We start from the raw sequence: 18,467 nt of genomic DNA on the forward strand, positions 1-18,467 counted from the left end.
CTGATAATTAAACTGATAAAACCTACACACACTATGGCTTGGATTGACTGGGTGTAAAATTAAATACAATTCTACCTCTGACTTTGAAGACTTTGAGGACACACAAAACTCTACATAAAGTGATCTGAGTTTATTCTCAGAGAGACAAGACAAGCATGCAATTTATTAAGTAGAAACCTAAGCATATTGTACCATGTAGGGAAAGAGACTGAGTGGAAGGGAGCTAGCTTAGCCTAGAAAAAGGCATCCAAGGCCAGGTGTGGTGATACACGCCTGTAGTCCCAGATACTCCAGCTACTTGGGGGGCTGAGGCGGGAGGATTGCTTAATAAAGATCATGCCACTGCACTCCAGCCTGGGCGACAGAGCGAAGTGAGACCTTGTCTCAAAACAACACATTCAAAAAGTGTATGTGTGCCCTTGGTGATGATTGTAGGACTGGTATTTTCAAAAAGATTCTCTGAAGTGATCATATAAATTGTGGTTTGGCAGGAATGAAATATTCAAGGTATTGAGTGTAATTGATTATAACAGAGTGTTCCCTTTAGTAAGATGCAGTCACTGTTAAGGGCAGGTTGGCTACTAGAAATGTGCACTAGCATGGAGGATTTAAAGTTTGAAATAATAAAAAATGGTTGCTTCAGTATTTAAATGTGTAAATGTGATTGGCTTTCTCTGCAGCCCCAGGTGCTGCCTCCATTGCCAAGGGATAAAATAAGTTAATGCTCTCAAAACCCCCATAAAAGTAGTTGATTTTGTTTGACAAAGGACAACTTTGGTAGAAACTTGTTCTTGTCAAAACCAGTCATGTCTGACTTACCTTAGCTGATGGGGACAGCCCATGGAGTGTCAGACAGCCAGAATCCACACCTTCCCATTTTCCTCTGCCTACTGAACCCAACACTTGGGTGAGGGGCCTGGGTGGATGAAATTATCTTGGGTTGCTGCTGTGCTAAAACTTTCCTCACTAGGAGGCTGGGATTCAGGGATCGTGGACATTGGCAACAAAAAGTAGACATGCTTGATCACTTATTTTTCTGAATCATTCAATACAAGGAATTGTTCTTCGATGTTTTGCCTTTGCAGTCTCCTTTGACATTTCATGTAGATTTGTCTATAGGCAAGAATGCTTTAGTCATATCTGAGAGCTCTGGTTCATGTGACATTTCTATTTCTCATCATATTAATAAATTGCTTGTCCTTTGGCTTTTACGTCAGCCTCTCTTAGCCTGGGTTAAAATGAGTAAACCCCAGATAATTAGCTCCACTCTTGTGGTGCTGACAAAATCCAGATTTTGAGACTTTAAAGGGCGATGCCAGATGTGAGGCATGATAAATTCCCCAAGGTGAATGACTTCTTTAGAGTCTGTAAGCAGTTAGCCAATGAAGTCTCCCTACCATTCCTGGGCAATGTTCTGCTCAAGCTATAACAGATTTTAAAGTCCATTTTTAAGGTGGCCTTTTTTACAAAATACAGTGATGACCCTTCTTTAGAGGTTTAGTTCTAGGCCATAAAATCCATATCTTTATGATTTTATTGCTACTTTTTTTTTTTGTATAAACAGCAAAGAAAAGTGTTTTTCCATTAAAAAAACAGAGCAGTGGGAATCTCTTTAAAAAATGAACTCACATACAGATCATCTATACTTGAAACAGATAAAAGAAACTACCCTTTTGAAGCAGGGCTGAGCCTGTAACCTGCTCTACCAGGACTCTCTGTGCTTCTATTTGAAAACCACATCTAAACACTGAAAAGGCTGGGGTGAGAAAGAAGTAAGGCTTATAGTTCAACGGTTCTACCACTCCCAAGCTTTAGATCTCAGCGGAACGCAGGAATGGAAGTAGCAATACTGTGATGATTCTGAATGAATGCCACACACACTGGAAAGTTCATGAAATGTTCTATAGCCGGCATTTTAAAAAGAGTGACATTTGATCAAGACTGTGATTTTAAGAATAATCATAATTCTGCTGTCCTGTGTTTCTCCGCACCTCACTGACTTTCCATCCTTCGAGATCTGATCTCAGAGCCCGTTATGTTTTCTCTGTTCTGGTATTTTAATTTCTCTTTCTCTCTGCTAATGGCTTGAGGACTGAATGCTGTAATTTTTCTCCAGGCAGCACAATGTCATTTTGGCTTTGTTTTCTATAATTTATACCGTATACTATTTTCTGTACTGAATCATTAACTCTTAAGAGTAATGTAGATGACATGAATTACCTAAAATGAGCCATGCAAAATAAACTGTCAGCAAGCACAATTTATTTCATTTTGCAACAGTTGAGACTCAAGCAGAATGCCAGGGCTAGGGAAAACAGCACTGCTTACTCCAGTCTGCTTTACCAAATCCCGGTGCCTTTAAATGCATCCCCAGTTCCAGGAAAAGAGAAAAGCACTATAACTAACTGGGTAGTTTAACTTAAAACAAACAAACAAACAAAAAAAACCTTTGAGGAGAACAAGATTGGCCTTTATGACAAAGAATCCCTAACCTTAAAACAGGTTCTAGTCCCTCAAATTCACTTCTAGAGTAAGTACTAAAATGTTTGTCTCCTCGGTTGAACATGGATGTGCTTGTTTTTAATAGCAAAGAAGCACCATGGCTCATTTTCACCTTGCATGACAGGGAGCCCAGAGGAAAAGTTAGTGTTGTGTAGATCTTAGCTTTCATGTTACTTCTTGAGAAAAGTGACTTATCCATCTAGTCTAATTACATTAGCTAGCTTTCTTTCTGGTTATTCTAACTTACTGTATTAGTTTACAAGGGATGCTGTAACAAAGCACCCCAAATTGGGTGGCTTAGAACAAGAGAAATGTACTGTCTCATGTTTCTGGAGGATAGGAGTCTTAAGTCAAGGTGTTAGCAGTCACAATCCCTCTAGGGAAGACTCCTTTGCCTCTTTCTAGCTTCTGATGGCTGATGGCAATCCTCGACATTCCTTGGCTTGTAGTTGTATCACTCTAACTCCTATCTCCATTTCGCTTGGCTGTCTTCCCTCTGTGTGTGTCTCCTCAGTGTCTCCATGTGACCACCTTGTAAGATACCGGTCATTGGATGCAGGGTCTGCTCTATCCAGGAGGCCCTCATCTTTACTTAATGAATTACATCTACAAACACCCTAACTTCAAATAAGGTCACATTCTAAGGTCAGATGGACATGCATCTTGGGGGGATACTATTCAACCCACAACACTCATCATACCTCATATTGGCTTTGCAGCATGTATCACTGGCTGGAATTATTTGGGTAGTAATATGTGTTTTTTGTTTACTGTTGAATTCTTTCACTACTTTCTCTGTTACAACATTCTGGAGTATAAGGTTCGTGAGAACTGGGGCTTACCTTATTCTATGCTATAATCCTGGCATCTAATAGGAACTTGAAAATAATTTGGTTCAATTAATTTTTTTAACTTTTTAATAGCTATTTTTAACTAATTTATAGCTCAGTTTTATAGCATATCTGTATTATGGTGTGCCCTTCTCTTTGTTAAGATGACTTTTTATTTCTCCCATTTATCTTTGACTAACCACCTGAAATCCTTTTTGGAAGAAACGGTGGAGAAGAAATTATGAACAAATAAAAGGCTGTTGTTTGGAAGTCACAGTGTATTGTTCCTGAGAAATAATGTGATGAATAATGATTAGATTGTTAGGCCTTTTTTTTTTTTTGAGATGGAGTCTTGCTCTTTTGCCCAGGCTGGAGTGCAGTGGTGTGATCTCAGCTCACTGAAGCCTCTGCCTCCTCAAGCAATTCTGCCTCAGCCTCCCAAGTAGCTATTACTACAGGCATGTGCCACCACGTCCAGCTAATTTTTCTATTTGTAGTAGAGACAGAATTTTGCCATTTTGGCCAGCCTGGTCTCATACTTCTGACTTCAGGTGATCTGCCCACCTTGACCTCCCAAAGTGCTAAGATTATAGGTGTGAGCCTCTGCGCCTGGCCCCAGGACATCCTTTAATGTTAAACGTTTTTAAAGTTTTTAATGTTGAAGCCTACTATCTTTAAATGGATCAGAAATATTATTAGCAGTGCACTAGACTTTAAAAACCCAGTGCTTTCAGTGTTTTTTTTCTTTCTGTTAGCTTGGAAGTAGGACTGTACAGATACCTGGCATAAGACAGGAGGCTAGTTTTTGCTAGATGAATTCACTGAAAAAAACCGGAAGAGGACACCAGTGTATCTGGCCCACCATGAGCCCTCTTTTCTCCCTTAAAGGGAATGTGATGAGAAGTCTGTGTGGAGTGGGTTGGCATTGGATCTAAATTCTTGACTTTCTGCTACTTTGGGTCTTTTGCTGTTTTCAGATTACCTTGGGGGACTCTTAGTGTATCTTCTGGGAGATCTTTAAATGTGATTGTCCTAAAGAGTATCCCACCATGGTCTAAGTTTTCTGAATCACATTAACAGAAATGGGCCTGAAAAGTGATGCAAAATGTAGCTGATGCCATAATTAATACACATGTTTAAATATGAGTCCAAAAGGGGGGAAAAGTGAGAGGGAAGATATGAGACAGGGCAACAGGCAGGACATCCATTATCTTTTCTGTCTGGTCTAGTTACAGAAACTGTTAGAGGACCAAGCAGTAGAGAATGTTCTAGAATGACTTTTGGGATGGCAGCAGCCTCTTTGCTTAATACCATTCACCTTACCTTCCTCCCCTTCTTTTTTAATGAATTAAGAGCATTTAGCTGTGGAATAGGAGAACCATTAGCATTAACCCAAATCCCCTTGCAAGGGGACATGTGGTTCATTTACAGTGACTACTGCTGAGTCCATGTTAGGAGTTCACAAACGCACTTTAGGGGCTTCTGAAGTCATCTGGCAGATGACATCACCTACTGCAAGGGACAATCATAATGGGAAGTAGCTTCATAACATTCTTTATATGACTGTCTCCTGAATGCACAGACATACTCCCTAAAAGGCATTTCCTCTTCAAAACAAAAAGGAACATGTACTGTGGGGCTTGTGGACAGTCAATTAAAAGCTGAAGTGATGGTGGGTACTGGGATTTGACTTTAACAGAAAAACATGGCCTTTTTTTGCCTGTATTCTTGTGTGTCATATAGAAGAAAACAAGCAAATCTATCCCCTTATTACTCAGTCTTTGCTAAAGGCAAAATTCCAGAAATCAACTATAAGTTTTTTTTCTAAACTAGACTGTGTCTTGTTAAGGGGCATCACTTTTCTCTTTGCTAAGTGTATTAGTTAAGAAAACATGAGAAATATGACCTCTTTTAACAGATAAATCCCAAATTCTCAGGGAGTTAGCACAACACAAGCTCATTTCTAGTAACATTTCTGTCCAATGCAGTTGATTCTGAATACTTGGCCTTCCACTGGTCATTGAAGAATCTCCTTCCATCTGGTGGTTTCACCCCCTCTTCATTCAGAGACTGGTTAGAGAAAGAGGATGAGGATCAAACATGGGAGAGTTTCATGAGTCAGGCTTGTAAACGGCTCACCTTACTTTCACCCACATTCCCTTGTTTAAAACTCAATCATATGCCCACTCAACTGCAAGGGAGGCTAAAATATGTAGTCTAGCTGGGTGCCCAAAAAGGAGAAGTAATGGGTGAGGGGTGCATCTAGTAGTCTCTGCCACGGAGAGCAATGTTTGGAGACGTTGATCTTTCCCACAAGTGAGATCACATAAGAGGAACAGCAGACTTGACTCTGAGTTTTCTGAAGAGCTCAGTGTGGAGGTTGAGAAGTGATGTGCAGCCCTTGGGTCCCCCACGTGCAACACACAAGCATGGGTAAACCCAGAGTTATTCTCAACTCCCTGTGTTTCCTGGGTATAATGCCAGTCATTTCTCAGGAAACTGAGACCTAGAAAACAAAAAATGTCAATTCCAGACCCACATAGCTAACTGTGGCCAAGTTTGTAAGAATAGTGTAGATATCAAGATAATGTTGAATTTGCCTCTCTCTCTCTCTACACACACACACACACACACACACACACACACACCTGTATATACAAATGTACATATATATGTACACATGTGTATTAAAATACATTCTTGATTTTTTGCTACTTTTGGTCTTTTGCTGTTTTCAGATCACCTTGGGGGAATGGGTTGTTAAAAATTCCTAATGCTGGAAGCTTTTTATGCACACATATATATACATACAAAAGCATATATATGTGCATATGTATATTAAGTAAATATTTGACAACTTAATTATTTTATTATTAAAATGTACTTCCATTACATCCCTGCTTTTTGGCATCACAATTAATGATATCTAGCTCGGAAGACTAAGAAAAACAATATTTTGTTTACCTTTGGGACCAAATAACAAAGCCCAACTCAGACTGTTTAAAATAATAAATAATATATTTCTAAATTATTTATTTACAAATTTTTATATAGTGGTTACCATGTGCCAGATACCAACAGCCTTAAAAATATTTACTTAATCCTCATCACAACCCTGTGGGGGAAATACTATCATCATTCCCATATTAGAGATGGGAAATTGTGGACTGGTGGGATTAAGTAACTTGCCTGTGGTCACCTAAGTAATTGGTGGCAGAGCCAAAAGCTGAACTGAGAACAGAGTTCCTTAGCCAGTTCTCTTAGCTATTCAATTATGGAAGCCCATATCGGATCATACAGAGGCAGACCCAGTCTTTTAGTGACTCAGTAACACCAGGTATAAAGGTTATCCTCCAATCAGATACCTGGTTTATTTCTATATTTCATCGACTATCTCTCCTCTAGCTTATGTCATGAAAACAAAATGGCTGCCTGCAGAGGTGAGGCAATGTGTTTCCTTACACATGTTCAGTGGGGAAGAGACACTCCTTGTTTTTACCCATTCCTGAGTCTACCTCTCTTTATGTGTCTTTGCTGCAAACTTTTCCAACTTGCCTCTAAAGCAATCACTGACAAGGAAATGGGCTAGCATGATTGATTTAGCTTCAGTTTAGTCATTTGGATGAAGTAGATGATAAGAACAACTACAAGGTCCACTGCAGATAACCAATATTTCTTTTTTTGTTTGTTTTTGAGACAGTATCTCTTACCCAGGCTGAAGTGCGGTAGCACAATCATGGCTCACTGCAACCTCCACCCACAAGTTCAAGTGATTCTCCCAGTAGCTGGGATTACAGGCGCCTGCCACTACGCCCAGCTTATTTTTTGTATTTTTAGTAGAGACGGGGTTTCATCATGTGGCCAGGCTGATCTTGAACTCCTGACCTCGTGATTTGCCTGCCTCAGCCTCCCAAAATGTTGGGATTACAGGCATGAGCCATTGTGCCCAGCAGATAACCAACATTTTTAGGCACAACTATGACCCTGCTGCAATGCCTTATTGGCTTATACAAGTGATTGCTTGGTAGTCCCTAGTCTTTACTTATAATAAAGTGACTCTGTAGGATCTAGGAGACCTTTTATATGTGTTGTCTAATTTCCCAGTTAATAGGTAGGACATTTTATGATCCCTGTTTCTTAGATTAGCAAACAGAGGTTGAAGAAAGAGCTATGTTTTCCAAAGTCACACAGGTTGGGGCAAAGCAGATACTTGAACCCATTCTCTTAACTTTTGGTGCAGCCATCTATCAACTTATGACCTCATCTTAATTAGGCATAAAGTCATATGCTATAAAAGCAATCCCTGGGTAGAGAAAGTCTCAGAATCATTTTAGGGTCAGCCATTTGGGGTTGATTTTATTTATTTTTAAATTTCTATTGCAGGACTTAAGCATTGTGTATTTGTCTTAATTCTCCTGGGCAATTTCTAACTAGATTTTTGCCTCTTTAGACTCAGCCTGCATGTTCTACTTTTTGCTATCCCTAAGGACTTGGGCTGTTAAAAATTCCTAATGCTGGAAGTTTTTTATGCATGAAGAAAAGGTTTAGGACTGTCTCCCAGAGTGGAGTGCAGTGGTGCAATCTCCGTTCACTGCAACCTCTGCCTCCTGGGTTCAAGCAATTCTCCTGCCTCAGCCTTCCGAGTAGCTGGGATTACAGGCACCCACCACCATGCCCAGCTAATATTTTGTAAAGTCCTAAGGCTGAGTCACCAGCCAAATCTTGAGGATATGATGTACTTCCTCTGCAAGGCATTCAAACTTTTGGAACTTCTTTGTTTCATTAAAAGTATAGGAATAAGCTTTAATTAACAGAAAACTTATTAAAATAATGTATAAAACATACCCTGCTGGTCTCTGGAATCTGACAGTCTTAACTTTCTTTTCTTTTGCTCTGTATTTTCCATAAATAGTGTTCAAAACTTAACCAGCATGCCACAAATTAATCTGGGAGAACTAACTGAAATTATAACCGTAGTGAGGGTATTACTTTTAGAGTTGTAATGGTAATAGATGTTGATAATTATGATTTACCGATGCAAAATATTAGCCCCCTATCATGGTGGGGGGTCAGCACGTTGACTGTCATAACACTTTCTAGGTTCTGAATTTTATAGAAATGATAGAAACTTAGAACTGGAGATATCTGACAATGCCTGGCACCAAGTAGATACCATATATATATGGTATGTTTTCTCATTTGGAAAGGGTGGAGATTCATTTATTCAGCATTTATTCAGCGTAAATGGATCTGTGTTCCTGCTCATTATGCAGCATAAATGCTGAATAAATGAATCCCCACCCTTTTCAAATGAGAAAAGTCAAACCTAGAGTGGGGAAAAAGACTGAACCAAGTTCACATGTCCTGTGATGTCAGAGTCAAAAGCAAGACTCAACACTCTGGACTCGTTCAGTGCTCATTCTACCAAATTATGAGTTGGGGAAAGCCTTTTATACCAGTAAATTAACACAAGTTATTTAAATAAAATTTCTAAAATAGATATGCACAGTTACTGGAAAAATCGTTTTTACCAATGTGGGGTTTTATTAGAATTGTACAAGGATCACAACATTGGTGGAAGGATCAAGGTGAGGATTTTAAGAAATCTGGGAGTGCAAACTATTTGTTGATGCTTTATATTGAAGATTTCTGGAAAGTTCTTATAATGAACCGATAAATTATTTGTCTGGGCAAGAGTCTTTTGGAATGTTAAAGTTATGTCGATATAGGTAATGGAATAGTAAAGTCATTTTAATGCAAATGAAATAAGTCACGTGGGTTAGATAATTTCAGTTCTCATAAGAAAAAGACAGCAGAGCTACAGAGGTCCAGAGAGTGGGCAACTCAGAGAGCAGACCAGGATACAGTCAAGCAGAGCAATTGATGGGAGGCAGTGAGTCTTAGGTGGCCCACTTAGGCAAAGCAAGGGAAATGCCAGGCTCTTTTTAACAACCGGCTCCTGTGTGAACTAGCAGAGCTAGAACTTACTCATTATTGTGGGGAGGGCACCAAGTCATTGAAGAGGGATCTGCTCCCATGACCCAAACACTTCCTACCAGGACCCCTCTCCAACATTGAGGATTACATTTCAGCATGAGATTTGGAAAGGACACACATCTACACCATATCAAGAAATAAGCAACAATTCCAGAAACACCAAAAATTAGGTTTCTAAAAGCAAGGCTATATGCTGAAAACCACTGAATAGCTAACAAACAAAAGCAATCCAACAACAACAACAAAAGACCTCACCTACAACAATGACAGTGTCAACACAACACCTTTTTAATTTCAGAAGCATATTTCATTTGCAGTCTTTAGAACAGTGGTTGGTGATCTGGTTTGGATCTGTGTCCCTGCTCAAATCTCATGTGGAATTATAATCTCCAATGCTGGAGGTGGGGTCTGGTGGGAGGTGAATGGATAATGGGGGTAGATTTCACATGAATGGTTTAGCACCATCTCCTTGGTGCTGTTCTCATGATAGTGAGTGAGTTATCATGATATCTGATAGTTTAAAAATGTGTAGCACCTCCTATCTTGTTCCTGCTCCTGCCATATAAAATGCCTGCTCCCCTTTGTTTTCCACCATTATTGTAAGTTTCACGAGGCTTCCACAGAAGCCAAGCAGATGCCAGCATTATGATTCCAGTGTAGCACATGGAACTGTGAACCAATGAAACCTCTTTCTTTATAAATTTCCCAAGTTTCAGGTATTTCTTTTATAGCAATAAAAGAATGAAATAACATGATTAATCACTAAAATTGTTTTCTAATGATTGGTGTATAGGCCATAGCTATCCTTATATATCTGCTAAACTTAGTAGGTGCAATATTTGTGTATGGTTTCAATTTTGCAAATAGTTTACAACAAAATGACCAAAGAATATAAATGGATGTAGCTGTAATATATTTGAGATGCAATGAATTGACTGATCCCTTGCCTCTGAATTCTCTAGGACCATTCTTATGTTAATATGTTCATTGGGAATCACCAGGCTGAGAATCCTAGTGGGATCTAATTGCAAAGGTCTAGAAAGAGTTGTACTATATTGTGAGGCTTTCCAACTTACCAAATACTTTGGATGACTGCTTTTTTCTCTTCTTAGTTTTTGTGTCTACATTTTAAATAAAACAAGTTGTTTGGGGTCCCACCAGTCAAATTTTCTGTTTCTTGACAGTCTCTGTTTATTGCCATCAACCTTCCATCTCCGTGATTCTGCTATAAAAAATCTGTAAAACAGAGGCTTTCTTTTTCTAATACCCAAGAGTAGCTAAGTCTCTGGGCCTAGAAGCACTGTACTTATCCATGAGAAATTGGTTACATTTTCCCCTGTCTATTTTTCTCTTCCTCCATCACAATTTTCTGCCCTAAATGGGTCTTTGAATGTCATGAAGTGGGAAATACTCCAATTCACAGCAAAGAATTTGTCTGTGAAATCAGACCTGCAGGTGCAAAGCTGAAACAATCTCCATCCAGCTACCTGGCTTAAGAGCCAAACATAGAGTGTTGAAATGTTTAAGCAGGAAGGGCCCCTCCCAATGATCACATTCAATGTCCTCATGGCTCAGATGAAGAAACTGAGGCCCTTTGCAGAAGGGCAAAGTGATTTTCTCGAGAAAATATGTTAGTCCCTAACCTTTTTTAACACAAATATTAGCACAGACAAGGCAATTAAATTGTGAAAATTTTTTACTATCTTCTTTGCTTCTCAAACGTTTTTGTCACTAGTATGTGTAGTTATATTTGTGATTATTCACAGCATTAGAAACAACAGCTTGAGTACAGACTGTTTCTTTTTTCTGAGAATATCAGACCACTTTTAAGTCTCTTATCTCAGCTGGCAGAACCTACTATGCTCATTCTGGCAGATCTTAAGAGTTATTAATCAAATATTAATACATGTTTGTATTCATATTTTATTGTAAACAAATTTACCAATTTTGTTTCTCTCACATACAACACTTAAAGAGTTCAAAGACAAAAACCTTTAAGAGTAGCGAAGATGAAATGAGAAATACTGGATAATAAAGCAGATTCTTGACCAGGCGCAGTGGCTCCTGCCTGTAATTCCAGCACTTTGGGACGCCAAGGTGGGTGGATCGCTTGAGTCCAGGAGTTTGAGGCCAGTCTGGGCAACATGGCGAAACCCCATCTCTACAAAATTTAGCCAGGCATGGTGACTTGCACCTGTAGTTTCAGCTACTTGAGAGATGAGGTGGGAGAATCCCCTGAGCCTGGGGAGTTGAGACTGAAGTGAGCTGTGATTGTGCCACTGCACTCCTGCCTGGGTGACAGAGCAAGACCTTGTTTCAAAAAAATAAATTAAAATAAAATAAAGCCAATTCTGTTAAAAGTCTGCCCCTATAACAAACTCAGCACCACAAACCATTCTTGGTACAATTTAGTACCTTCAAAATAGGTAATTTTTGTTTAATGTATTGCATTTTAGGAATCTAAAGATTAATTTTATAAAACTTAAATTGTAATTACCCTGTCTTCAGGGGCCAGACAGCTGGCAAATATTTAGACTGAGTTACCTAACCAAAGACAGTCTATTTTGTTCCAAGACAAGAAGAGGGTCTGAGAAACTGGCGAAGAGAAGTGTCATTTTATTATTACATAACAACCTACTTTAAGCATATAGGAAGGACATCAAGGGTACTTACATTAGTAAGAAATGCTCCTTCACTAGCAGTGCTCATCCCAGGGGCAGATCAAGTCTTGGATGCAAAGAATCATTGTCATCCACCTGGATGATCCCACCACGTCTGTAAGTACAAAAGTAAACCGCTTCAAGATGCACCACAAGAACATGTCCACATGCCCCTTATCCCCAACTCTCTGTTTTCAAACTACTTTGTCACTAATGTAGCAGATGCTGGTAGTGACCACCTGTCTCTTCTTGGCATCTACTGTTTCAGGAACTCTGACAGCTTCCTGCTGCAAGCTCTTGGAACTCTCCACCCAAGAGGGAGAGTTATCTAGGGAGCTCAGCCCACATGCAGGACATCATGGAGATGTTAAAGAGTTGGTAGCCCTGGGATAAGCCTTTAACTAAGGATGGAAAGGAGCTGGTAGATCAAAACCCCAGCTTCTTTGCTCCAGAAGTAGGGCAATTTGAGATATATTTGATACTGTCATGAAAACGTCCCTGGAAGAACCCACAGAGGTAACTTGCTTGTTAACATACCCTATATTGGCTTCCTTCCCTATATTTAATAAATGATTTACATCCAAATCCTTAAGTCCAGTTCTCAGAGAACCAGTGCAAAGACATACGTCAAATTTCTTCCTTAGTCAAAGCAATTTAGGAAGTATTGGATTAAAGTTACATAGTTGTCTGCTTCCCAGAATCTTTGCTTTGCTAATATTTACTGTGACTCTCAAAGGGAGGGGATTGGTGTATATTATTCCCAGACTTAATCTGGATTATCTTTCCCTGACCTCAAGCATTTTATGTGATTAATTTGTGAGGAACACATTTGGGAATCTTACTTTTGAGATGTTCTAACGCCAACAAAACCTCCTAATGAGAAATGTTTTGCAACAAGGCATTTAGCCTTGAAGGATTAGAAATTTTATATTGGAATATTACATATGAGTAGTTTGCATAACCCGTAACAATTTTCAAACAGTGAGAAACAGTGAGGTCATAACTTTAGCTCTGCCTTGGATAATCAGCCTTGATGTGCATGTAGTTAAGTCAAATGATGAGTGACTTCTGATCCTAAAAACCTGGAAAGGAAGTAGTGGCAATGATAAATGGAATAATAATTTAAACTTCGTGGCTATGATACAAATACAACACTTTGTGACTTGGAAAGATAGCAGTGACTCCTATTTTATGATGAGGAAACAAACAGGTTAAGTGAAGTACCCAAAGTCACACTGCTAAATCTGGCAGTCATACTTCCTGGCTTCTAGTTAAGCCCTCTTCTCTATTCCGCATTGCTTCTATGTGAACAGGAACAGGAGATTGAAACAGAGATAGATTGGAGATAATAAAGGTGAGAATCTGGGAGAAGAACAGAGCTAGGGGGTTCATATTACAGGCTCTGACCTTGGTATATCATTGGACAGAAATAAAAGTCAGCATTCACTTTCTCCTTCTGTCATATTCTTTCTGTTCCTCCTTAAACACATTCTGGTAGCCGTGATAGTGAACAAGATTTCTACTTCAGCAGTATCTTATATTGAAACATCTCTATTCATTTATATCTTTCTGAGAAATAGAAGTTGGGAGCTGAATGTTTGATTTCAGTAGAGTGTCTTGAGCTAAAATTGCTTCCTAGTTTTTGTTCCTTTCCTTGTGTGTGTGTGTGTAAATCGATAATACATATATGTATATAAACATAGATGTATATATTTATGGAGAGAGAGGAATTTATGGGAATTTGCTCATTCAATTAGGAAGGCTGTATATATGTATCTCTTCTTGGCTCTGTTTCTTTGGAAAACCCTAATACAGATGTGTACATAGACTAAGAAGCAAAAGCTTCCTTTCCTCCTACTCTACCCTCTCAATCCGATTTCCATCCCAAAGTAATCACTATTAATGGCTTGAGGTGAAGTTAATGGTTTGAAGTTGTATTCCTCTTCAACAGGAGGGTATACAGGATTTCTGTTGTTATCATTGCTATTTTTTATTACAAACAATACATGGCCAGTATTTGGTGCACATGGCCAGTGTTTTCCAGTCGTAAAAAATAGCCAAAGTAGAGCTATTAAGTTGAACTGTTTGCCTGTTTTACACTTTCATAAATACTGCAAACATTTCCGAAGGACTGGAGCAGCCTACCCATGCATTAACAGTCTAAGAGAGGACCATTTGCCCCCTCCCCTTCCCGTATTGGATACTATCACTCCTCTATCTGGTTCTAACTTGATGTGAGAAAAAATGGCGTTGTTGTTTGTTTCAGTTTGCATCTTAGAGATAACTCTTGAGATATTTTTTAATCTTTTTTTCTTTACCATTCCGTTTAGGAATTCCAATTTAGATATTTTCTGTTCATAACTCTGGTGTCTATTTACCCGCTGTCACAACTTGAAATTAATCCTTGTATATTCGGCTCTGTGTGCCACGCTGGAACTCTGAAAACTGGATTTCTTCATCCTCCTGGCTTCCTTGGGTTTATCGATCAAAAGGAGTCTAATTTACAAGGAGATTGGAAGGCAAGAGCAGGGGAGAAGGGACTTACTTCTTGTTTCTTCTGGTTTCTATTAGCATAGCTCTAGCAACAGCAGATATTTCCAGCTCCAACATCTTTTAGCCCCTGAGAACTAGTCCCATCCCTCCTCTAGACATAATTTTCCTTTACTCTGGCTGTGTTAAACATTTTTCTCTATCATTATCTTTAAACAGTTTCATTATAACGTGCTTTGGTGTAGTTTTCTTCACATTTCTTATGTTTGGGATCTGTTGAGATTCTTGAATCTGTGGAGTTCATAATTTTCATCAAATGTGGAAATTTTCAGGTCATTATTTCTTGAAGTATGTTTTCTGTGTTTTTATATCTTTGGGGATTCCAGTTGCTACACATATATTAGGCTGCTTGAACATGTTACACAACTCACTGATATGCTATGTTCACTTCTATTACCCTTTTCGGTTTTTTACTGCTTTTGGAATATTTCTATTGTTTTGCTTTCAATAATCTTTTTTTCTGTAATGTCTATTCTACCTTTAGTTTCATCTAGCATATATGTATGTATTTTAAATCTCAGACATTGTAGTTTTGATCTCCAGAAGTTAAATTTAGGTCTTTTTTGTATCTTCCGTCTCTTCAGTTATCATGTCCAACTTTTCCTCTGATTTTTTGAACATAAGGAATACAGTTACAGTAGCTTTTTTGTTTTTGTCTCTGAATTCAATCATTGGTGTCATTTCTAGGTTTCCAATGATCAGTTTTTTTCTCCTCATGAGGCTTTAATTGATTAATTTTTCTCCCCATAATGGGTTATATTTTCCTGCCTTTTTGTAGGTCTAGTAAACTGATTGGGTGCCAAGTGCTATATGTTTTCCCTTTTGGGTGCTGGGTATTTGTTTTTTGTTTTTTTTTTGTTTTTTTTTGTCCACATAGCTGATTTTTGAGATTTCTCTTAAGACATCGGTAAGTTACTAGAAAACAGTTTGATCCTCTCATGTCTTGCTGTTAAGCTGATTTTTTCCTGATAATGAGGCAGTCGTTTTTAGTACTGTAGCTCATGCCTTATGAATTATGAGGCATTCCATTTTAACTAGGGGGATAGGAACTCTCATCATTTTGAGTGGTTCTTTTCTCAGCTTTGGCTACTTTCTTCTCACACCCATGTGCTGGTAAAGTGCTCAGCTGGATACTAATGGAGAAACCTTCTTTTTTTTTTAATTTTTAAAATATATACATTTTATTGCACTTTAGGTTCTGCGGTACATGTGCAGAACATGCAGGATTGTTGCATAGGTACATACATGGCAATGTGGTTTGCTGTCTCCATCCCCCCCGTCACCTATATCTGGCATTTCTCCCCATATTATCCCTCCCCAACCTCCCTAGCCTCTGCTGTCCCTCCCCTAATCCCCCCCAAACAGACCCCAGTGTATGATGCTCCCCTCCCTGTGTCCATGTGTTCTCTTCAACACCCAACACCTGCCTATGAGTGAGAACATGTGGTGTTTGGTTCTCTGTTCTTGTGTCAGTTTGCTGAGAATGATGGTTTCCAGATTCATCCATGTCTCTACAAAGGACACGAACTAATTGTTTTTTACCTTCTTTAAGTTTCTAGAGTTCTCTCTGCAGCTTTCTCTTCTTTAGTCTGTAATCTCTAGTTGCCTTGGTCTCCGTAAACCTCCGACTCTCAGTACCATTTCCTAACCTCAGGGTGACCACACGATTCACCAGACTTTGCTCTCTGTTCTGTGGCCCAGAAATTCTCTCTATTTTGGGGCAACTCGCTCTAGTCATGGGGCTCACATCATTCATTCTCCTCATGCAGGAATCATTTTTCTTCATTCCCTAATGTCCAGTGTTTTAAAATCTGTAGTTTTTAATATTCTTTTATTTTCTCTAATCTATTTTTAGTTGTTCAGTAAAGAGGGTAAACATGTTCCCTGATGTTCCATGTTGATCAAAAGACTGAAAACTTTCCTTTCCAACATTTTAAAATTAAACTTTTTGAGATAATTGTAGATTTGCATGGTTGTGAAAATTAAGATTCCCTGTACCCTTTGCCCAGTTTCCCCAATGGTAACGTGTTGTAAAACTGTAGTTCAATAACACAGTCAGGATTTTGACATCGATACCATCAACATACTGAACATTTCCATCTCCCAAGGGTCCTTTGTGCCACCCATTTTTATCCACATTGCACTTTCCTCCTGCACCCCTCACTATCAACATTTAGTGTATTTTCCATTTCCAAAATTTTGAAATTTTAGGAATGTTATGTAAATCATACGGTAATAGTGTTAAATAAATCATATGGTATGTAGCATTTTGGGATTGGCTTCTTTTTTTATTCAGCATAATAGATGTGATTGCCAGTATTGCCAGTTCTTTGTTTTTTATTGCTGACTAGTATTCCATAGTGTGGATGTACCACATGGTATGATTTAACCATTCACCACTTGAGAGACATTAGGTTGTTACTAATTTTTAACCATATAAATAAAGCTGCTACAAACGTGCATGTACAGGTTCCTGGGCTTTATGGTAGTTGTAAATTTAGTATTATGAGAGACTGCTAAACACTCCCACCAGAAATGTATGAGAAATTGATTTTTTCCTCATGCTTGCCAATTTTTGGTGGTTTTCAGTATTTTTTATTTTAGCCATTCTGATAGGCTATCATAGAAGTGATAGCTCCTTGTGGTTTTACTTTGCATTTGTCTAATGGTTAATAAATATCTTTCTTGTGTTTACTTGCTATTTTATATTTTCAGTGAAATGTTTCTTCATGTCTTTTCCTCACTTTGTAACTGGATTATTTGATATTTGATTGTTGAATTCTGAGAATTCTTTATGTATTCTAGATACTGGACCTTTAGATGATATACTATTAGCAAATATTTTCTCCCCCTCTATAGCTTATCTTTTCATTATCTTAACAAGGTCTTTCATGGGGCAAATGTTTTCAGTTTTTTTGAAGTTAGTTCTTTATTTTGTGGATCATTCTCTTGGTGTCAAGTCTAAGAACTCTGTATCTAGCTCTAGATCTTGAAGACTTTCTAGTTTTTTTTTTTTTTTTTTTTTTTTTTTTACATTTAAGCTCATAATTCATTTTGAGTACATTTTGACTTAGGTTGAGTTTGTTTTTGCCTGTGTATATCCACTTGCTCCAGCAGCATTTGTTCAAAAGATTGTCTTTCTTCTACTGAGGACATTTTTGTACCTTTCTAAAAAAAAAAAATCAGTCATATTTGTGTGGGTCTATTTATTCTCTATTCTGTTGGGTTGATCTGTGTGCCTAGCACTCGGCTAATACTATGTAGTCTTGATTAATGTAACTATATAATAAGACTTGGAACTGAGTAAACATTTTTCCTCCCACTTTCTTTTTTCAAAATTATTTTAGTCATTATAGTTCCTTTGCTTTTCTTTATAAATTTTATAGCTATTTTATCTACATGTATAAAAATTATGATTGGATTGTGACAGAAGTTAAATCTGTAGGTCAATTTGAGAAGAATTGAGTTTTTTTTATCATGTTGTGTCTTTCAAGCTATAATCATAGTATGTCTCTCTATTGATTTTGATTTTTTTTTTCTGTCATCAATGTGTGTAGCTTTTGGCATATAAGTCTTGTACATGTTCTGTTAGATTTACACCTGTTCCATTTTTTTGAGCAATTAGATGATTATGCTACAAATTATGGTGTCTATGTGTTTATTGCCAGCATATGGCAATACAATCAATGTTTGTATGTTTACCTTAATTATGTTTATATTTGATTTTTCAGCTATGGTTTCTGGCCCATAACTCCCATAACACTTGTTGCAGTCTTTTGTTGGAGAACTTTAGGCCTCAGAAGCAGGTCTCAGGAAATAGAATTTCTTTTCTATTTCCTTTTCTTGTTTTAATGCATGGGCTAGAACTTCAAGCACCATGTTAAATAAGAGTAGTAGAGGCAGATATCCTTTCTTTGGGGAAAATCAT

The sequence above is a fragment of the Aotus nancymaae genome, unplaced genomic scaffold, assembly GCF_030222135.1.
Source record: "Aotus nancymaae isolate 86718 unplaced genomic scaffold, 86718_ANA_hifiasm-v0.15.2.pri h1tg000010l, whole genome shotgun sequence".
NCBI lineage: Eukaryota > Metazoa > Chordata > Mammalia > Primates > Aotidae > Aotus > Aotus nancymaae.